This window comes from Numida meleagris, chromosome 5, assembly GCF_002078875.1.
Source record: "Numida meleagris isolate 19003 breed g44 Domestic line chromosome 5, NumMel1.0, whole genome shotgun sequence".
NCBI lineage: Eukaryota > Metazoa > Chordata > Aves > Galliformes > Numididae > Numida > Numida meleagris.
The window spans coordinates 30247691-30270505 of NC_034413.1; the positions used below are offsets into that span (position 1 = coordinate 30247691).

The 22815-nt window shown below is 40.0% G+C and overlaps 1 long non-coding RNA gene across 3 annotated transcripts in view; it reads left to right on the forward strand.

Annotated features, from left to right (window-relative positions):
* Positions 1-22815, forward strand: part of LOC110399834 — a 210668-nt gene that overhangs the window by 13047 nt on the left and 174806 nt on the right. For all 3 annotated transcript variants that reach the window (XR_002439434.1, XR_002439432.1, XR_002439433.1), the window contains exons 3-5: positions 5288-5369; positions 17842-17948; positions 19663-19757. This is a non-coding gene — a long non-coding RNA (uncharacterized LOC110399834). The remainder of the gene's footprint in view (positions 1-5287; positions 5370-17841; positions 17949-19662; positions 19758-22815) is intronic.

The following is a 22815-nucleotide window of genomic DNA, read 5'->3' on the forward strand; positions in this document are numbered from 1 at the left end:
TCTTTTCTTCTCTGTCTGAAAAATCAGACTAAAGTCTCTAAAACACAAAAGAGCTCTTGGTTCAAAAATTTGTACCGACAGGAAGCTCTAACACATTTCAGTAATACCCCAACTCTTTTTATTTTTCCACTGTGCTACAGCACGCTTTGTGGATTTTCTTTTCCTAGAAGATATAAACTGTAAGTTTGTTAGCATAGTAGTTCAGAAATGTCATATATGGTATGCATGATGATAAATTATTGTTTATTCTGTGCTTCCGATCTTAAGGGTTTAAATGAGGAAAATTAAATTTTAAAATTACAGTTTTATCCGCTAGATGATGGCACCAGCATAGCATCTATTATCCTAACTATATTACTCTGAATCAACTTCAGTCAAATTCAAATATATAATCTCTGCAGTTGTTTTGTAAATAGAGCAGGCAGTGGATCTGCTCTGGTCTGTGCTTGCTAAGCATCTACCCAGGCTCCAGCCTCAAGTCATAATAGCTTTATTTTCTTCTAGTATCAGTTTTACCTGATGCAATTATAATACCGTCAAAAGACTGTCTTCTCTTTTTATGTGAGCACAACGTGGATTACACCTAGAATATGATTTAGGCTAGATAGAATCCAACTTCAATACAACTATATAATTAACATATCTTTGTATTCCTGCAGAAAGGATTCTGTTCAGAATGGATTGCTATTATTCTACTGTTATTGCAACAGAAAGGGTGAAATGCCACCTCTGCTGTCATTACAGCCACAGAATACACAAGCTGTGTCTTGCTGTCAAAACTTGAATCAGTTTTGCTGTTTGAAAAGGTACTAATCTGCTGTAATGACCTTTTGTTATGAGTACCTTGCCTTGGGTAGGTACCACTGACTTGGGTAGAGCCTGATCGTGTGGCCAGTGCCTCCAAGCTCAGATTTGCCTTTCAGCTGTGAAACCTGGGAATGGAGCAGTTCAGGATTATTCACAACCAGGCTACAGCTGAGCTAGTTGACTTGGTTTTGCTTCATACAATGTATAATGTCAAATGGTAAAATGGGAGTGATAGAATTACCTGGAGGGAGGTTGTGGTGAGGTGGAAGTCAACCTCTCCTCCCATGTAACTAGTTATAGGACAAGAGGGAATGGCCTCAAGTTGTGCCAGGGGAGATTCAGGTTGGATGTTAAGAAGTACTTCTTCTCTGAGGGAGTGGTCAGGCGCTGGAACGGGCTGCCCAGGGAGGTGGTGGAGTCACTGCCTTTAGAGGTGTTCAAGAAACATTTAGATGAGGGACATGGTTTAGCAGGAAATATTGATGATAGGTGGACAGTTGGACTGGATGATATTAAAGATCTTTTCCAACCTTGTTGATTCTATGAGTCTATGAATTCTTTTTTTTTCTTTTTCCTTCTTTCTTCCCATTTATCCTCTTATGGAGGGCAGGAAAGTTGCGGAAGTTGCAGCTTTGTGGGAAATAATTCCTTACTTCTTAGATATCATGTGCAGTGACTTTGTAGTTGAGACCTCTCCCATCTCTGCTTCTTTTGGTCAAGCCCTCCCTTTTCAAGGCTGACTGGTCTGGAGAAGCAATGCTTGCCTGGCTCGAGGCCCTGGGGCTCTTCTGCTTGAGGTGTTGGATTGGAATATTCCTGCCTAGCTCCATTTTCCTCTTGTTGCCCATGTAAATTTCTGTGGAAAAAAAATAGTTCATTCCAAGGCAGAGAGCTTTCTAGCAGAAATCCCTGTGTTCCAAGCATTTAGGAATTGCTTGCAGTTAGTGGTCTTCGGTTTTTTTTTTTTTTTTTGCAAAAAAGCATATTTTTTCCCATGTTTATAATTACTCCTGCCAGATGATGGATGATCCGGTCCTTGCAGCATAAGTTACAGAGTTGATAATTGGACTATTACAGACTCTCTGAACTTCCAAGTAGTATGTGGAATGTGAGACAAAAAGTTGGTAAACAGGATCTGGCTTTTTTTTTCCTTACAGCTTTTCTGGGGATAGCTCACTTCTAGTATTCAATTGATAACTAATCAAATGCTCCCATTGCTATACTGTGCAAGACTGATAAATGGTAAACACTACAAAAGCAACAAATAGTTCCTCTGTTTACCTTACCAGGTGCTACGTGGGTTTACTGGAAAGGTGTGAAATAAAGACAAAACTTAAGTGGGCAGGTCTATGTACTGTGTCACAGAAAGAATTTTTGCTTGAATTACAAACAGGAAAGTATGGGTTTTTGATAGAATGGAATCTGCAACTTAAGCAACAATGGGAGAAATATTATGGCTGACTAAATGCAGAATGACGCTGATTTTGAAACATACCTTTCCAGTCAGCCTCCACTGCTATTGGCTTTCTACAGACCTGTGCTTCTAAGTGTCATGGAGCTCATGATTCCTCCACTACAAATCACCTTATCCATGTATAATTAAAGTGAAAAATCAGTTTAATAAAGTGAATTTAATGACTGAGTTTAAGCTCGATGTCAGCTGGGAAGGTTACTGTTTTTTTTTTCTGTAGTTTTGCATGTAAGAGTCATTGTCTGAATAGAATAGTTGTCTGTTTCCAGACTCTGAAGTCCTAATTTTCCTATTACCATTCCATACATTAGATTAAGCTTGAGGAAATACTCCTGTCGAAATCTGGAACTCTTTAAATTCAAATTCTGCAAGGAATATTTTATTGAAAATATTTTTCAAAAAATTTTAAGTGAGCGTATTTATTACATTAAGAAGCTCTTAACCTTTTGGTTGGTACATATCCAATTTGAGACTTCCCTTTGATCGTTTAGTCCTCTGGTGTTTACTGTGCTGAGCCAGAAAGAACCATTTTGGTTCATTTTCCTTAAGGGAGTGGCTTTGTGTTTCCTTATCACTAAATTATTAGTACTATAAGTGATTTTTGGCGGCAACTGCAAGTACAGTGTGTGGAAGATGATTGTATTTACTTAGCCTTTCTGGGTTCTAGAGTAAAACAGCTAATTTTCACAGAATAAGACAAATTAGACTTAGTGCAGAGGAGTTTCAGATCCAAATCTGCCACTGCCTGTCCTGCTGGACATGGTGTCTTAATTATTGTATGAGCTTTTATCAGCTGCTCTACTAAGCTGTTTTCTATATATAAATCAGAATAATGAAAAGCAGCTCATAGAGTATTTCCATGGGAATTCTGAATGGAAAGAAGTTGTATGAGAAATGTGATTTTTTTTTTTAAATTTCTCTTTAGTGCAAATGTCTGGTCACTTAAAATGTTGAGGAAAAGCTCATGCATGGCATTTTGCTTATCAGTTTCATCTTGATTTAATAATTATTTAGCACTTTAATAGAGCAATGGCATTAAACAATATTCAGCAACTACAGTAGAAGCAATAGTTCATGTAAATTTATCCAGTGAGAATGTTCTCAGGTTTTTAATCACTTTTCTATCTTACTATTTCACATTGTGATCATTCTTGGAAATGCTGTAGTATTATTAGCTTAGTGTGGAAGCATTCATCGATACTCAAGTTCGTCATGAGGGAAAGAAAACCCCAAATACTAGGAAGACCTGTGTGGTCCTTGGACCCTTAGGAAGGACCTTGCTCAGTAAACCATAAAACTGAACACAAATTTGCTTCTGCTGAGCTGCTGCCCTCTGCCATTAAGTGTCCCATTTTCAAATCAAAGTAGGGTGGGAGGTGCAAGTAGTAGATGAGCATGTTTCTGTTCCCACGTCACTGCCTTATGGCTCAGAGCTTCATAGCACAGCACGATTATTTCTTACACAGAGGCCTTTTCAGCAGCAAGGGAAATGTCATCAAGTGATATCAACTAAGCTTGTAGAAAGTGCAAAAGCACTTTAACAAAGACAAATATTTTGTATCTGCCATTCCCTTTTACCGATACTCAAATGTGCATTTCAGATTGTTGGTATTTTATGCATCTTGCATTATTATGTATAGGTAGAAGCTTAGTCAGTGCATTACCATGATTTATATTCTGTCCAAGAAACACAAACATTTTCTGATGAGATTGGAGACTGAAGCATATTAATGCAGTTGAAATGTTCCAGATTCAAAAACAGAGAAGAAGAAAAAACCTGTTACAAGGAATAAAGCTAGAATAGCTAATATTACTGCCTGTAGAAGTGTGGTAAAAAGGCAAGCAGTCTGCATCCATATTGCCTGGCACTGTGTTCTGTGTTTTATCAAATGAGATGTGCAAGATGCATCTGAGCAGAACCTGCTGGCTTTTGGTGATGAGCTTCTTCAGCTGATGTGGTTCTAACAGTGACAGGAAGGGGATAGAGTGTCAGTGGTGCTTGTTCACAAAATGGAAAACAAAATTGAGGTTTTTAATTCCTTTGGCTGTTAGAAGAGTTTTAGCAAGAAGTGCTGATGAAGTCTGGGGCAAGGCTATATTCACCTGCTAAGAAAAGTGGGCAGGAAAATTGAGCTTTGCCTAACAGCTTTGTCTACAAACATGTTCTTTCCCATACTACACTCCACTGCCATGCCCTTCCAGTCAGATAAGGGCTCTGTCCACCTCAAGTGGTTTAATTATACTTACTTTTTAAATAACAGTAATTAGCTAATCTTCCCTAGCAGGCTGAAAGGAACAAAATTAAGCTTTTTTTTTTTTCCCTGTGCATTGTTTATTTCTTCTCTGAGTTTGTTGCACTGTATACTCTGCCTAGTAAAAAGGGTATTGCAGTTTGTCAGGGAAACAGATGTATTTTGTTTGTGATTTCAGTAATTTCCACGTGAGAGGATCCTTAGAGATGTCTCTGCATGAAATGAATGCAACTGCTCAGGTTGTTGCCTAAAAGAACAAGCGAACAGAAATTAAATATGCCACTAAGATGCTCACATTCTCTGCTTGTTCTCATGGATGTAAGCATTCCGCCTGTCTGCCTAGCCCTGAACCTTCACTGTCAGTTACAACAAATACCTCTCCTCTACCTTCCTGGTCCCTACTGCCAGAAGCTTGCAATACTTGTTCTTTTCACATTCTGCTAGATCACTACAAACTGGCTATCCATAAGGAAACCCCAAACCATTGCTCCCTCCCACACCAACTTAATTCCCTGCTCTGCCAACTGGTCAGGTGAGAGATAAAGAACTAAATCCAGGCAGAGAAAAAGGTTAAGTAGCTTTAGGCTAAGTTCTGCTCCTCACCACTGTACCGGCTGTCTCAGATCAAAGCTAAAGATTTCAAGCTGTTCTTTAAAGACACCTCACAATTTTTGCAGTGCCTTTATGATGGTATGACAAAATTGTGTGATGGGCTAATATGTGTCTCTTGAAGAACCTCTTCTGACATCTCCTACAGTGCCACTGTGAGAGAAGTCTGGAAAACCTTAGAAGTGGACCGGTGCAGGAAATATCGAGATGGGCTGAGCCATGACCAGGAGGTTTGTATTGGCAAACTTAATGTTTTCTTAAGCGACCCAAGAATCTGGTCTGTTATTATCTTCCTCCTCTTCCTGTTACTCTTCCTCGCAGTGGGGTGGGGGAGAAAACTGAAAAGTGCAAGAGCTTGTGGGTTGAGTGGGCAATTTAATAAGAAAGAAGAAAAGGAAAAAGAAAGAAAACAACCACCAACACAGTAATAGCAGAAAGGATAAACAAAACAAATTATGCATAGTGCAGTTTTCACCAACCACTGACCAATGCTGAGCTAGTCCCCAAGGGGTGGTCTCCCTCCCCAGCCAACTTCCTCCTGTTTAAGTGTTCTATGTGATGTCATATGGTATTGGTTTTTCCTTTGCCCGGTCTGGGTCAGGTCTCCTGGCTGTGTCCCCTTCCAGCTCCTTGAGCACCCCCAGGTCCTTATAGTCACTGAGCAGAACAAGAAGCTGAGAAGTCCTTGACTCAGTGTAGGTACTGCTCAGCAACTGCTAATGCATCCAGGTGTCACCAACTTTATTTTTCTCCCAAGTCTAAGACAGAGAACCATGCCAGCTGCTAGGAGGATTAGATCTATCCCAGCCAAAACCAGGAGATGTGAAAGAGAGATCTTAGACAAGCACTTTCATCTGTGTGAAACTTTTCTGATGCACTCTCTGGTCAGAGTGTGGCTTGTGTGTGCTGGCACAATATGTATCACTGTGTATATAAGGGCTGAAGAAGTTGCTCTTTTTGCTGCTGTGCCCCACTAGCATGGTCATGGCTGTATTGCTATTCTGACAAAGGTGAGGGCAGGGGTGGAAGGACATAGCAAAGGATCCCTTTATTCCTGTTTCTCTGCCCCTCCCTTCCTGTATTCTCTGTCAGATTTGCTTGGGTGCAGGGGGCACGTTGCTTGCTTTCTCTGAAATAGCAGGGCAAATGCTTTTTCAGTGCAGCTAGCAGCTCCGAGTGGGAATAAATGCTGCCTTATGAAGTCAGTGCGTAACCAGAGTTGTAATAAATGTGTGCATTGCAGCAGGCACTGTCACTGAGATTGTGCCAGCTGGGAATGTGTAAAATTTTTGTTTCTGTGGGACTTTACATGTTCTTTTGATACATCTGGTTGCTGGAGAGAGGATGGAAGCTTGGCGTGGGCTTTGGTGTTCTTTTTGTTCTTCTGCAGAGGAGTCTCTGGTGGTACAAAAACATCACGTTCTGGTTCCTGTGCTGCGTTTGGCCTCTATCCCTCCTGATGCAGTTAAGGTTAAATCACAACAAATTCCTGAACCCTCAAACCTTTATCTAGCTGAGAGGTGTGAACACTTCTAACTGAAGAATCTGTTGCTTCCAATTCATCTGAGAGATAACTAATGCTATCCCACAAGTTTGCTAACTGCTGCTTGTAAGTCGGTTAATGCAGATGGGTTTCTCTCAACAAGGGGCAGTAATGCTCTAGAGGGCAGGCTTGGCCCGTGTTGGAAAGAAGCATTTCCAGCTAAAGCCCAAATTCATTCAGCCCAAATAACATTTCAACTACTTAGCTTTCTTTCTATTCATAAATCAGACAAATCAATAATTGTTTAAAATGTGAAGGCTTTAATTTGCTGGTATTACATGAGAAGTAAAGGTAGCATTAAATTAAAGATGCCGCAGTGATGAGGTCACAATGTCTCTGAATTTGAAAGACGTCTCTTCAGTGGTGTGGGCTTTTCTTTCCCATTGGTATTAAGTAGGTTTTGTGCTGAAAATTAGAGAAAATTTGCATCTAGAAATCCAGTTATTATAAGGTTTCTTCTAGAGCTGGTCATAGATCCTGGCAATACAATATCTTAGGAGCGTCTATTAACTCTTAAACTGTTGCACATAATTTGCTGGGAGGCCTCTGATGGTCCCCTCAGCATGGTATTTGTCACTGGTCTTGCCTTAATTGGTGGCAGAAAAATTTTGAGATGAAATGCTTTGTCTTATCTCACATGATCTGGATTAGCATTTTCATGGCTGCACACTCTCGTATTGACGTGTGGCTGGGGGAGAAAAAGAACTTTGAACTTTATTGAAGAGCTCACCGTGTTTGCAGTAGAAGTATGCACGTGGTCTCAAATGGTACACCTACACTGTGGTCCATGAGCTAGTACTGCACCCCCTCCCTGGGATCTTCTCAGGTCTGTTGTGGACATGCACTGTGTGACACAACTCATGTGTGATGCTCGGTTAGACTTGGCAGTAACTGAGGTAGCAGTGCTTTGGCATGGTGCAGAATGACATTTCTCCTCATCGGTTTTGAAGCTGCCCAGCCACTTTTTGTCAGCTCTGCATGCAGCTGAGGTGAATAAGTGTGCATGCAGTTGCCAAAATGGGTATCCTGAGTGAATGATCCTGGAGAAAGGAGCTGGTAAGGAGGCTAAAGGAAGCTGGCTTTTATTCAGTGTTTTATGGTTCTCTTTACTTTCACTTCCCATTTAAAAAAAAAAAAAAAAAGCTAAAGGGACGAAAAGAGTGTTTAAAAAGAATAGGAATGATCTCTAGATCACTGAATGAAATTCTATCATCTTTTTTTCTTTCTTTTTTTTTTTTTTGCTCCTGGGCCAGTCAGTGAGGTTAGAGAAATAATTATATTTGTCCGTGGCTGTGTATATCAACCCAGCGAGGAGGCTGAGATCTGTAAGAAATGAAGGTGAGACAGTATATAATTTAATCATCGGTTTGAAATGTCTGTCTCCTAATTGTAGTGTGTTTATATAACAATTTTGCTTTCCCACTCTCACCTCTTCTGTTTTGTTTTTTTTGTTGCTTTTTCTCCTCAGACCATTACAGCTCACCTTTTGAGGCATTCACAGTCTCTGGACGTGGGGTGAAATGATTAATAGCCTGTGTTTTGACTTCTTAAAATGAGGAGATACAGTAGCTTGAAGCAGGGAACGGCCAACTTGAAATTTTCCATTATGTTCACACTCCTGGAGTGGGTGCTTGGAAATGACTATAATGTTCCACCAGAACTGGAACATTAGCGAGTTTCTGAAAATTAAGTCTTTTGTTTCTTTTTAAGCTGATAAATGTTTCCATTTACATTTTTGCTTCTGCTAAATTCTTATTTCTGTTAGGAACTGATCATATTAAATGGGATTATAAAACAAAGTGTCAGAAGAAATAGATCAGTTGTCTGTCTGTACAGAGGTACATGATTACCAAATGAACTGTGCATTAAAATGGAGGAGCAATGGGGCATGGAGTTGGAGAAGATCATTTTTAAGGGATTTGTGAAATTTAGAAAGCCAATTACTATTCTGCCAGTGGAGAATTTTTCACTAAACATCTAGTAAAAGTTTAAATGCCCATTAATTAATATTTAACTGATTCCTAATAGCAGTGATGTCTAGTGACAGTATGACTTCCACATGAAAATTAGTCTGATGTGAAATGGGGAGATCTATCACTGTTAATGTGTCGCTCCATTTGTTACCCTGGTGTCTTAATTCAGCTGCATTCAAGGGCAGCCAAGTGAGAATATCATAACCAGTTTGGGTAGAAATTTAAATTAGAGACATGTCAACATGGTGACTGCACACCAGTGTGAAGGTCAGGGAGAAGGCAGGGGCTGGGGAGTGGGGTGCTCCTGACTGTGATGGCCCTGGGCTGGGAAGGGGCTGGCACTGCCTGAGTGTATGCAGGGCTCTGGGAGGCCTTGTGCTGAAACTCCTTGTATAGTTCTGCATGGGACAAAAGTACCTTCTAGTTTTATCTTCTGCTGACCCTCTTTGTTGTAATCAATGCTGTTAGTGAACCCATAAACATATTTAATACTTCAGATCTTGCCAGAAACCAAGGTCAGCTGCTGACAAGGACTTTGTGTCCAGTAGGCCTGAGTATTGTTGACAGGAATGAGGAGAACAGAGCAGCAACCTTGTGCTCTGCCGCCTGACTTCCAACAGCCCATCTTATGTGGAGAGTACAGGAGCAAGTGCAGGCCAGGGCAGACCTTCCAGCAGCCACGAGTCTATGTAAAACATAGGATGCAAGCTTAGTGGGCCAAGCAGCATTCTCAGTTGCATGGACACCATTCCTATCAACATGAACCTACTTTCTTGGTGTTATGGTAGTTTATACAAAGCCAGTTTCTGCCCTCTGTATGGTAAGTAGTAACTGCATCTGTAGATCAGGTACCCATGACAGTCAACAATAAGAATTCTTCTGGTTTTCCTCTGCTTATTTTATGTGGACCCTGATTGTTAAATAACAGAGTGGTTCTGAATGTGTCTGTAAAAAAAAAAAAAAAAAAAAAAAAAAAAATTCAATTGGACTGTGAAAGATGAATTGTTCATATAAATGATTGTAGAATTGTATTGAACATCTTTGATTTAAAGTACCATGCATGAGAGCTTGAAATATGACTGGTAATTAATGCACTGGTAGAGAAAGTGGAGGATTTCAGTATTACTAGTTAGTGTTCTGGAAAAGATGTTGAGAAGCTGAAGCTTAACTGCCTGTGAATTTGCTTTCTTTTAACTTTTAAAAGGTTACTGCTAAGCCTTGCATACGAGACAAGTAAAATGGTTTTGACTGAGTTCATATGTACCTGATTTTTTCCTTCAAATATGAAAAAAACACAGTGCAGCTTCTTCCTTGCATTTTTCTTCATTGTAGTATACACATTAGTCTTGGTGTCCTATGAGGTACTTCTACAGTTTGAGTAATTTACCTTTATGTAGTATTGCCAAAGAGAAAATATTCAGAAATCAAAAACTATTCCTGAGTCATAGTATAACAGGGCCTACAAATTGAAATTTCAACCACAATAAATATGAACTCTGTGTTCTGTTACTTCGTTATATTTTAGGATGTGTTTCTTTTGGCATGCACAATATCTATGCATTTAAGTTTTAATAGAAGGTGAAACCCTTTGCAGTCTCATAACTCTATCACAGAGGCTTTACCGTGGACTTACGTGTATTTAATATTCTTTGTAAGGCACAGGAATTTACAATAATGGCAATAGTTTACAAAATGTCCTGGCTACGTTGATCTAAGCACCTGTGGAAAGTGTGTTTTTGTTACAGAACTGCAGTATGTCTTGTTCTTTAAAGTGAATAGAAGAAATTACGGGAAGTGATAAAGAGTCTGTATACAGTTCTCAGATGAAGGGAATGAGACACTGTGCTAAGTGGTAGGGAAGAAACTGTTTGATTTTGATTCAGATGTTTTAGATTTCTCTGTAATGCAAAGTAATGAATATTGTCCTGTAACTGTGTGGCTAAAATGCCTACTTTGCTTTGCTTGAACTATCAAAGGCAGAGTAAATTTCCCCAAAGCTTGAAATAATTTCTATAGAAGTCTTTTTTTTTTTTTAATTTTATTTTCAGTGTGACATTTTCTCAATTTGGATACTTTCTGTGATACCAGGGTGTGTGGAGCCAGCAACTGGCCAGGGAAAGACTATAACATTGAGCTCTTGGATTCCCATGTTTTAAGTACAGTACTGAAAAGAGAGAGACACAAATAGTTTAGGGTCTGTAAAAAACAAACAAACAAAAAAAACCTAACCTTACCAGTAGAGATGTGTTAAGGCTGTATTGAAAAGGAGGAGAGGTGATCTGATGTCTAAGCATCGCACTCTTCATAGCAGGAAATAATAAGCATTAAGAAGTGGTTTCTTCTTGTGGATAATGTTGCAAAAAGGATTACTGACTGGATGCCAAATTCAAGTTCAAATAAGAAATTAGGAAAGCGTGGTAGATAATGTTTTTGACAGCAGAGCTGGTCTGTGCTCTGGGGCAGATCTGTGGCTGGAGAGGTGGTCGCTCCATCCAGTGAGGCTCAACTACCTTCCTTTCTTGGAGACAAAGCATGACAGCGAGCTCTGTGCAAGGCATCTACATGATGGCTGCACAAGTCTTGTCCTCCAGGCTCAGAAGCAACTGGGTATGCTGTGCTGTATGCTGCTTGTTGGGTGGGACTGCAGCTTAGCCAGAAACAGGGGTGTTCTCATCACTTGGCAGTGGTAGATTCTGTCTTGGTCAGCTGGAAACGGAGCAGTAATTAATTGCAATAGAGATGTGTGCACCAGCTGAGAAAGAAGGGCAAAATTATGGAAAATCTCATCTAATTGGATTATGCTTTGCCATTTGAGACTCTAAGAAACTTATTCTGTATGGCTAAATCTAAGCTCTTTTTTAGTCCTGTCAGAGACTGCATTAATATAATATCACAAGTACACTGGAGCTGAGCATTAGCTTATTAAATTTAGCTGTGCTGTAAAGCCATCACTGCTGTACTTATAGAAATGTAAGTCCCTGATATTTTGTCAGTTATTATTAATAAATACCAGAATGAAAATTGATCACTCTTAATAAAAGAACTGATTGTGCAATTTATATCAAGGCAGTTTTAATAAAATACCTTAAATGAGTGTAATTAGATTTATGTATTCACATCACTGCAATTAGAAGTTGGTATTTAAAGGGCACACTTCTTGTTTCACATGCTTTTAATCACTCTGCTTGAGTTTGCTTTTTCAAATTGCAGAGTTAAGACCAGCATGCTTGTTTGTTTTTTTCCCAGGCATATGATTTTTTTTTTCGTCTGGAATGAAATGCATATATTTATTTTGACTTGTGCTAATCCTTAAAAGAGAGAAATAAATAAAAACTAATCCCATTCAGCAGTGGGGACTTTCAAACCTTTAAAGCAGTGGTAGGGGGTAAACATTTTTTTTTCCAAGTGTTGAAATATTCTGGCAACACAAACATTCTGAGTACAGCTTAAGCTTCCTCTCTTCCCAAGTGTGTGTCTGCTCACTAGAGCAAACACCTTAATACAATTTCTGAAGATCATGATTATGGACTGCCTTGTCATCTTCTGAGCCTGCACAGTTTTCTCCCTCCCCTTTAGTCAAATTTACCAAAGTGGTTTTGTGAAAGACAATTGCAAAGTCAGTGTGGGAACTTCTGAACTCAGAGTGAAGCATGTTTGTGACTTTTACATAACCAGAGTCTTGCAGTGGAAGATGTAACTGCAAGCTGTCTACTACATGGTAAACTGAGCATGTTGCATTGCATCCTTGGCTTGGCTTTGGGGCACAAACTCACAGTTTTGAAGGGAGGTTCCTCTGAGCAGGCAGCTGCCTACATCTACCTGTAGGTCTTCTGCAAGTAGACTGAATCCTCCTGCTGCCCTGGCTGTGTTATGCTTCCCACTGCCTTGCAGAAACACTGCTGTTTCCTAAAGGGACAATGCAGCCTGCCCTGTGTGCCTTCTTGTGGGAATGCATCTGCAATTCTGAGCTGAATGATGATTTCATTTGGTAAAAGTTTTATTATTTTGTGCTCCAACTAGCCCCACAAAGCATGTCTAACTCAGGCTGCTGCTTCAGAGCCCTGAACTTCTTTAGACATATAATAAAGGCTATGGTGAAGGAAAAGAGAAAGGAAAAAAGGTTAAACAAATGACTAGAAGGAGATAAATAATTCAGAACATTGAAATGAAAGATGAAAATTAGGCAGGCAATAATGTAATGCTCATGTTCTGCTGACCACACACGTTTTGTTATGAAATGCTTTCTCATCAGCTGGCAAAAAGTGCTAATAGCTGTAGTATCCCAGTGGTACAGTTTCCCTTCTTTCACTCATGGAAGCTCTGAGAATAGGTTCATCTGTCTTTTTAGGAGCACACAGAAGACCATATTTGCTTTGACTATGCCAGTATAAATAAATAAAATTTTAATTTGTTTTTCATTCTGATCCTCTCTTCTGCTCTCCACAGTTAAGGTCTGGTTTCATGTGCTTAAAAGGATGTTGGCCTTTCATTTTACTGTTTTCCTCTTTTGCTTTGTTTCCCTTTCTGTTTATCTTTCTTTTTTCCTCTGTTTTTTCTCCCCCTCCTCCTCCCCCCCCCCCCCCCCCCCCCTTTCCTTTTTTTTTTTTTTTTTTTTTTTTTTTTTTTTTTTTTTTTCCCTTTTTTTTTCCCCCCCCCCCCCCCCCCCCCCCCCCCTTCCTATTTTCTTTCATTTCTTTTTCTTCTTTATCTTTTTTTTTCTTCTTTTCTGGTAAGCTGTACATGGGCTTTGGCCAGGCAGGGTCTGGGTAGTCTGTTGAGGAGACGGTGGAAGGTCCTTCGACTTCCAGGAACATCTGCAGCTTGTGTGAAGCACAAGTGCTGCAGCCCATGGGTGAAGGACAGAACAGAGTGCTGCCTATGTTCTGCCAGGTCCTGCCAAGCACTGTGGGGTGGCAGCCTGACTGAAGTCACTCTGCGACATGTAACTCAGAGCTCTGCTCTCAGATGTAGGTGTAGTGATTTTTCTGCTTTGATCCTGAGTGCAGCAGGATCAATGCAAGTCAGCTTCCCCTACCTGAGTCCTGTAGCAAAGTTCATAAATGCTTCAGTTAAAATTAGCCAGCAGTGTTGGTTTTGGGTCACACTGTGCATCTGTGTGTGTAAAGCTAAACAGAGGGACAGATGTTGATTCAGAAGAAAAAAGCTGCCTATTGTCACATAGTTAGCTATGGAGTCACCTTTTTCCTTGCTGGAAATCTCATTTTGCTATTGTATATGAAGTGAGAAGTTCTCTCCAAAGAAAAGACTACTGCAGGAAAGTGAGAAAGCAAGTTTAGGGGCAAGTGATACTGCTGTGGGAAATGTAACATCTACTAAACTGTATTTATTTGTTGATGAGGGACTACAAATTAAAAGACTGCCCTATAACACCCCTTCAGTTTCCAGCGCTCCTGCAATCCCAGTTCTGCTCCAAACTGTGGTAGGAATTGAGACAGACAGTGCATGTTTCCCTGCAGAGTGGGAAATGAGCGCTGAGGATGTAAATGCAGAGGGAACAGCTCTGATTTATTCATTTCTATGTATGTGGCCTAAATGTAGCATCCCAGGAACAAAGCAGAGGCTGGATTCTGTGGTGTTTTTTGCACACCAACTTGGCAAGAGGGAGGGACCAGGACTTGTAACTTTTAGACTTGGTTGCAAAGCTCTGCTGGCCAATGAGTATGTGAAGGTGGGAGTGGCAGAGGAGTAGAAGGTCGTGTAGGACAAACTGCAGTTTACAGAAATACGACGGAATTGTAATCTTTGGAGGACAGATTTACTGTCCCTGTGGAAGAACATGGGGTTAAGTTAATTCCTACCAAACTGAGCGTCTGTAATGCTTCTTCTGTGACTTTGTCACTTTCCCTTATATACAGTGATAGCAGATTTGCTGATTGAGATGCAGTTTTTGTCTTTGAGTATTATTTCATAGCTCACACTGACAGTGTGTATAGTTTTTCATGCATACTCTGTTCTGAATATCATATTCTGAAGAACTAACATCCTATATCCAAAATCAATATTTGTATAACATACCAATGAAATTTTGCTAAAATTGTGCTGGTTATATAGGTGCTTTGGATGTGAACAGCTTAGAAACACCAAATAGAGCATGAGGTAGAGAATTGCAAATGAAAATTAAATATGCCATGGGAGATGTTACGTTTGGTAGAAATGTGACTGTTTCAACACCTCTATTATACTTTGTAAGTCTGAAATGAAATGGAAAAGAGAGATAAATAACATGTTACTGGTATCTCCAGTACTGCATTTCATAAATTGCATTTCTTGACCTAGGCAACATATGGTGAGTCTGATCAGATTAAGTTAAATGAATTTGATGCACCTAATTCAAATAATAATGAGCTTAATGAAAAGTTTGATATATTTGGCAGCCCTCTATTTATAAAAGGTATCTACTGTAGAACAAGCAGAGCACAGCATCAAAAGCACAGACAGCCTAACTAGAAGCTAGCTCTTACACAGATGAGAAATGACTGCTTTTGAGCCAGTAAAGCTAGGAAGGGATTAAAATTTTTGCCTTAACTTGTTTGTAACTGCTGACAGTAGAGTCAACTAATTTATTCCTACAGATGTTTGCTGCTGCAAAGTATCTTTAAAATCTAATCTTACCTAGCACTGCTTTTGATGTAGGTGGATGGAAGTCTTGTGTTCCTTACCTTTAACTATTAGCTTAGTGATGGTTTGTCATACTGGGTTAGGACTTTGTAAGAAGCTATTACCACTTTAAAAGAATGCCAAAATGAAAGAATTGGAGATATCAGTCAGTCATCACAAGTCAAATTCATGTTTGTAAAGAGGAGGAACTTTTTCAAGTGAAGACTTTGGTGCCAAAAGATAACAGGTGAAAGTGTTCATGCATGTAATTTATTCAAAGAATTGTGTGATAACTGTCAAGCTATTCTTTGTTCACGAGGGTGGATAGTGATAGGACAAAGGGGGAATGGTTTTAAACTGAGAGAGGGGAGATGTAGGTTAGATATTAGGAGGAAGTTTTTCACACAGAGGGTGGTGACGCACTGGAACAGGTTGCCCAGGGGGGTTGTGGATGCCCCGTCCCTGGAGGTATTCAGAGCAAGGTTGGATGTGGCTCTGGGCAGCCTGGTCTAGTGGCTGGTAACCCTGCACTCAGCAGGGGTGTTGAAACTCTATGATCTTTGAGGTCCTTTTCAACCCAGGCCATTCTATGATTCTCTCATTATCATTTAATTCATGTACCTCGACTTGGCAAAGCCTTTAGGAAGATGTTTAATCAGAAACATGCAACTTTTTTTCTTGGTTCAAGAGGAAATTGGTGCTTAGGAATAGCAAATCCTAAATACTTGGTTAAATGTTGTGCCATATTGGTACTAGTGATATCTGGTCAGTTGTGCAGTCTCCATTTTATTCTGTAGCACAGTTGGGGAAATATCCTACAAGTTTTTGAATATTCCTTGAGTAGGGCTGTGCAAATCATTCTAGAGAAGTTACTACTAGGTGACCTGAAACAAATGTTTCTTGTTCCATGGCAAAACATAAATCCCAGGGAAAGAAGAAAGAAAGATGTTTTGATTGAATAACACATCTTATTCAACACTAAGTATTAAAAAGAAATAATGGAATGTGCTAAACCGGGCCCCAAAATAACACTTCAAATTAAAAATCAAAATGCTTAACTTAGAAAATGTCAAAATATTCTCCTTGTCATGCCTATTGCACATGATGCAAATTTGCAAAGATTTTGGTTTCCCCAAACAGCATTCCAGAATGAATGAGCTATTTAAAAGAAAGAAGAAATTCTTTCCTTCTGTCAGGATATCTTCCAGAGTTTGCCATATTTTGCAGATACTTAGTAAGTGCTACATAAAGTCTCTTTCCTAATAAAGATTTCCAATTCTTTATCCACTGAATAGTCCAGCCTTCAAATCCATATCTTTCCAGTTCAGAGATAAGGATGGCTCCAGGAAGGCAGGACATTCTTCAAGATGGAAATTGGAGGAGCAGACTGACCCTGTATGCTGTAAGACAAGTTGATGTGGGAGAAGACTGGCCAACAAGTGTGCCCTGGTGGCCAAGAAGGCTAACAGCATTCTGGCTTGTATCAGAAATAGTGTAGCCAGCAGGAGCAGGAAAGTGATTGTCCCTCTGTACTTGGGACTAGTGAAGCTGTACCTTGAGTACTGTGTTCGGTTTTGGGCCCCTCACTGCAAGAAAGATGTTGAGGTGCTGGAGCATGTCCAGAGAAGGGCAACAAAGCTGGTGAAGGGTCTGGAGCAAAATTCTTTTGAGGAGCGGCTGAGGGAACTGGGATCGTTTAGTCTGGAGAAGAGGAGGCTCAGGGGAGACCTTATAGCTCTGTACAACTACCTGGAAGGAGGTTGTGGCGAGGTGGTTGTTGGCCTCTTCTACCAGGTAACAAGTGTTAGGATGAGTAGGAATGGCCTCAAGTTGCACAAGGGAAGGTTCAGGTTGGATCTTTGCAAAAATTTATTCTTTGGAAGAGTGTTCTGGTATTGGAACAGGCTGCTCAGGGAAGTGATGGAGTCACTGTCTCTGGAGGCGTTCAAGAAACCTGTAGATGTGGCCCTTAGGGTCATGGTTTAGTGGGCGTGGAGAAGATGGGTTGATGGTTGGACTTGATGATCTTAGTGGTCTTTTCCAACCTTTATGATTCACTGTGGTATGGGACCTTGCAGAAATCCAGTTAGATGACGTCAGTTACCCTTCCTTTGTCCACTAGTGCCTTCACTCCATCATAGGCCATCAGTCTGGTTGGGCATGATCTGCCCTTGGTAAAGCTGTGCTGGCTGTCTGGTGACCAGAAGGATTAGAATCTGAATCTGGGTTTATAGTGCCTTTATCTTCATGTCACAAATGGAGTACCTAAGACACGCATAACAAAACAACTTGTTAGAAGTCATGGTCTATGTAGGGAAAGGAAAAGAGTAGTAGATGGTTGTTCCAACTTCCCTTCTTTCCCCACATAGGAATAATCCTATGAAACCTACATGTCACATGAAATGCTGGCAAAATACAGTCTGCCTTTACCAGAGGGCACCATATGGGCCTTCTGAGCTACAAAATTCTTCAGGCTGTTACATTTAGGACGTTAGAGTGATTGTATTTTTTATTGTGGCACCATGGCTGTACTTTGAAATCACATGTGTGTCTTCTCTTTCATTACAGCCATCTAGGTGCAGGATGCCTAGAGACGAATGATAGGGAAAAAGGTCTCTGTGACATCGGTCCCTACTGGCACTGACTATACAAGTGGAGAGATACCTAGACAGAAGGTAAGAAAAACCTCCTTTAATTTTTTAACTTCACTGATGTTAAGCCTAATGAGGTGATTTTAATTTATTTGGCTACCAGCAACAGTATTTAAATGAAGCACATAATTTGTTAAATACTAACAAATATGCTTCAGGCTGTAAAGCTAATGTAATTTTTTGCTTCACTGGTAGCCTTGGAGGCATTCTATTTCCCCTTGCCCAAACTTCATCTGTAAGCAGGCCATAGCAGCAGATTTGATCAAGCTTTTTTTTTTTTTGTCACATTTTAAATTATGGCATTTTAATTTCTTCTTAAGCCTGTTGAGCCCTTTCCAAAGCCCTTGCTGCCCGTCTGTCTGCCATTTTAAAAGAGCGTGTCTGTGCAGTAACTCTGAGCTGTGCTCTCTGCTCAGCTCTTGTTCCATTGAACATGTCACTTGAATATGCTTCTGCTGCTCATTTTGCTTCTTACATTGCATTCTGCTTAGGCAGCAGAGCATTTTCTGACAACTGGATACTGAAAACTTTTTGTTCTGTCAAACAGGGACACATAAACTTTAGCATCTTATCATAGCTTTCATGGTGAATGTTTGTATATGTCCTGCATCTAAACTGTGTTAATCTTTTCTTGTCCTTGACCCTATAATTAGTGATATGTGGAGCAGGCAGCATGGAGTCCTCTTGAAGTACCACAGAGCTAAATGCTTGCAGTGTTACACTTGCTACCTTGCTCACAGAAGTACATGAAATAGTTGAAGACATAATGGGTTACATGTTTATTCTTCATTATTTAAAAATATTTTGTGGAGGTTGTGCAGGTATTTTGGAGGAGGGAGGAAAGGGACTATTGTTTGATTCATTTCCAGACAGAATGATGTTCAAAGCTCCAGGGAGCTATTTTAACCATCTGATAAGCATAAAACTGGACTAAGAGGCAGGTTGAATGATAGATTTTTTTTTTTTTGGTGAGAATTCTCCTTTTGATACAAAGCCAAATAAATATTGGGCTGTTTTATAATGACTGTAGTTGCAGAGATCTTGATGGATGTTCTTAATACATCAAAGTAAATTGCTATTATAGGGAAAAATGAAATGCTTATCGGCTATAGAAAACTGAAATGAATGTGCATCTGTGGGGATATTGAGAATGGTTGTTAGGAAGCAGGAGCGGTGTTGAAAGACCAAAGAAATGTAGATTGTAATAACAGTATTGAGTAAAAAAAAAAGTGTTAATGCACCAAAATGTCAAGTAATATACAGAGTTAATATAATTCTCTTGTGGGAATATTTTTGCCAGGAAAAAGAGAAAATATTCTCTTATTCCAGATATCAGGAGAGGTATTATTTGAATCACAAATCTTCTGGAAGAACACTTAGCTTTTCTGTTAAATATATGCAAATGAAATGGTATTTTAAGTCTTTTCACTGGATTTTACTGGATAGAACATGTTTCAAGGGCAATCCAAGGAAGAGGAGCATTTGATAAACACATATGGCTCCAGGCTGAGCTCTGTACCTCCCCGCAGAGCCATGATGCCAGCAAGCTTTCTGCTGTGCCACGTTTTTAACTGCTCCTTTAGGCTCTGAATGAAATCCATTTGAAATCAGTAGGGCACTTTCTGTAGACTTGAAAGAGTTTTGGATCAAGTATGGCGTAGGAAGTGCAGATCAGGAAGTACTAATCTGAGGTGCATTTCCTTTTATTTTCTGTTTCCCTTATTTACCTTAATTTCAGAAGGGAGCATGCTATATTCCATCTGTTCTCAAGCAGTCCTGGGCTGTGAGCCACCCGAGCCTGGCATTGTGTCATTGGACTTTCATAACAGCAAGGTGCAGTTTTTCTTCTGTTCTCTTGGCTCCCTCCCACCAGATGTTCTTTCCCTTTCTCATTACATGATGCAGCTAAGAAAAGTATCTGGTATCTTATAGCATCAGCTTTATGAGATGAACCTCAGATGCTTATGTGTTTCTCTGCCCACGCACAGTTCGCATGTTTGTACATATAAATTTACACTATAGTATTGCTGTTACAAAATGTTTCAGAATTTAAAGACAACTATGACAGATGAGGTCCCTGTCCTCCTGAAGGAACAGCTACTATTACTTAGCTCTGATGGAAGGACAGAAGACTGCCTGGAATCCCATTGCTGAAAACTGGATCAATTTCTGAGGCAAAATAATCCACTTAAACTTTTTCCCTCTGCATGAAAGAAGAGTGCTTTTCCAGGCAGTGCCAGACAGGGCTCTGGCCATTTGAAAACCAGAGACAAAATATTTCATCTACTTCCCTCCCTGCTATTCTCCTTCCCAGTGGCGCCAGCTTCATGCCCTTCCTCCCCCATCCCCTTCGTTCCCTTAACTTTTGGGTAACTGAACACAGAACACTTTTATCAGTGCTTGCAAAGGGTCAGGGCAGGCTGGAGGAATGAGATGCTGGAGTAGCTCGGTTTTAGGGGTTAGGCACTCTCATTAGAGGGAACACGAGGCATGGCCAAACGCTTGTTATGGGCAATATAGAAAGGTTGGATTTCACACATGCAAATAAGCAATAGCGATGCTCTGGAAAGAGTGCTTTAGACTCTTTCAGCAAAATCTCTCTTTTGCCAGCTTCAGTGTCTGTATTTGTGATGAACTTCCTGTAGCAAATAAATTCTTCAGGGAACGTTTGTTGAACAAAATTCTCCTATACTTCTTTTCTGGAGGAATGAGGAAAAAACACTCTGTAATGAAACACTTTCTCAAGATGGAGTCTCAGATGTTCTTCCCACCTTTTTTTTCCTTCATGCCAAATGAATGAATGGTTCCTGACTGACTCAAGAATGTACATTTTTCAAAGCATGTTTACAGTTAATAGTTAAGTGTATTTGCAGGATGTGACCTCACTGAAAAAAATAACTCTCCCATCCTCTCCCTAAAGAAAAAGGAGCAAAAGCCCATATGCTACTTACAAACTACATAAAGCCTCTGATACGGTGTACAGCAGATGAAGTCCTGTCACACATGAAGTTGAAAGAAGGTACCCCAGAAAACTTTCATGATAATCATTTATAAAAAACATGGCTTGTGTGTGATCTTCCCTGCTTATGTCTGCACTTTGTTCCGTCTCCTAATACTTGAGTCCTTGGCACCAGTCAGAGGAGAACCAGGGGTTCCTAGGGAGACCAGCACTGGCAGCCCATGAGGGTGACCAGGCAGGCACTGCTGTGGGAGAGTGCTGTCGATGTTCCCAGTAACAGCTATGCTTCTTTACATGATATATCTGATGAATCTAAAATTTGTACTGAACTTACATATGCAAGAAGACAGGAGATAGGCTTATGTCTGATTACGTGACCACTTCTGGTTGTTTTTTTTTAAACTTGATCTCTCAGAATGATTTTATGCGTTCTGCAAAAGGGGAAAAGAGAAAAACTATGAGTGTAGTGTTTAGCTGAACTGCAAAGTAAAACACACATTTTTTTGCTATTGTATGTGCTGGAAGTTTACCTAATAGATAGCTGATTGCTTAGTAGCTCTAGGATGCTACAAGTTTCCATGGTGGCAGACTATCAAGAAAAAAAATATGAGCTGGCATTTCCTACCCCCGCAGTTCTGTAGCTTTTTGAAATAGAGGAATTTGTTCATGAATTACATCTTGAGCTGGAGGCTGGGACAGCTGAAAAATAGACTGTCTTCCCAGCAACTTGCTGTTTATGCCCAGAGATCTGGAAGGGATTGGGAATGAAGTAGGGCTGCCATGCTAGTTTTGTGCCAGAAGAGTTTCATATTGTGTTCCTGGTAGGTCTGTCCTCAGAGTTTTGTACAGCAAGCTTTTTGCAGTATGCCTGTATTCATTGTGGTTCCTCCCTTACGCCTCTAGAGCCTGAAACTCTGGAGACACTAGTAAGAATAATATTTTTTTCAACACAGCTATTTTAACATGATAACCGGACACTAGGAAAGAGGATGCTGGACTAAAATCACAAAGATGCATTTATTTTTTGTCTGGAATGAGTAGAGAAAAACAATATTTGCAAATACGATGTATTGAAATCTCATGGGGGAAAATAACAGAAAGAGTCATTGATTAATGATGCAACAGCAGGGAACAAAACAAATATACAGAATCCCTAGGTATATTCAAATTTCATAAGCAGGATTATTTTCTTCTATGCAACACTAATTCAAAGCTTTTGAAGTATATGTATTAGAAGACTCTGGCCTGGAGTAATAATGTGATTGATAAAATGAAAGTAAATTTTGAAGGAACTGGTATTCTCTCTGCTCAAATAGAAAAGTTGCATGAGAGTTCTCAGTAAGATTACGAGCTAGAAACAGGTACAAAAGGCATATGGGCCTGATTCTATCACCTCTGTCTGGTGTTCATACTTACTACCTACCCATGGCAGGTTCAAATGAGGAACTCCATTGCCATCACATTTTACTCCCATGCTGAGGGTTGATGTTTTAAATTAAAAGGTGAAGAAAGCTTATAAAGCAAGGGGCTAAGAGAAGAAACAAACACTGTGTGTTTATGACCTAATGTAAACAAAATACCTTAATTCAGAATTTGGATCTATAACCACAGTCTGACTGAAGTCTGCTTGACTAGTGAGGATCCTCAGCTCTTACTTGTACTAACCTGCTTGCCAAAGGCTATGTTCTGCCTTCTTCCTTAGCAGTTTCAGTGTAGCCACCTCTCTTGCCACTCCCAGGAAAGAGGCTGATGCAGCTGTACCATTCTTGTCCCTGCAGTGCTCAGACCCTTCAAAAGAAGGAAATCACTGTAGTTATGGAAAACAATTCTTGAACTCCATAACTGGAATAGCTTTTGAAGCCAGGAGTGCATCTATCCCTTAAAATCTCTCTTCCTCTTGTTAATGTGTTTTAATGTAATTGCAGATGGCCT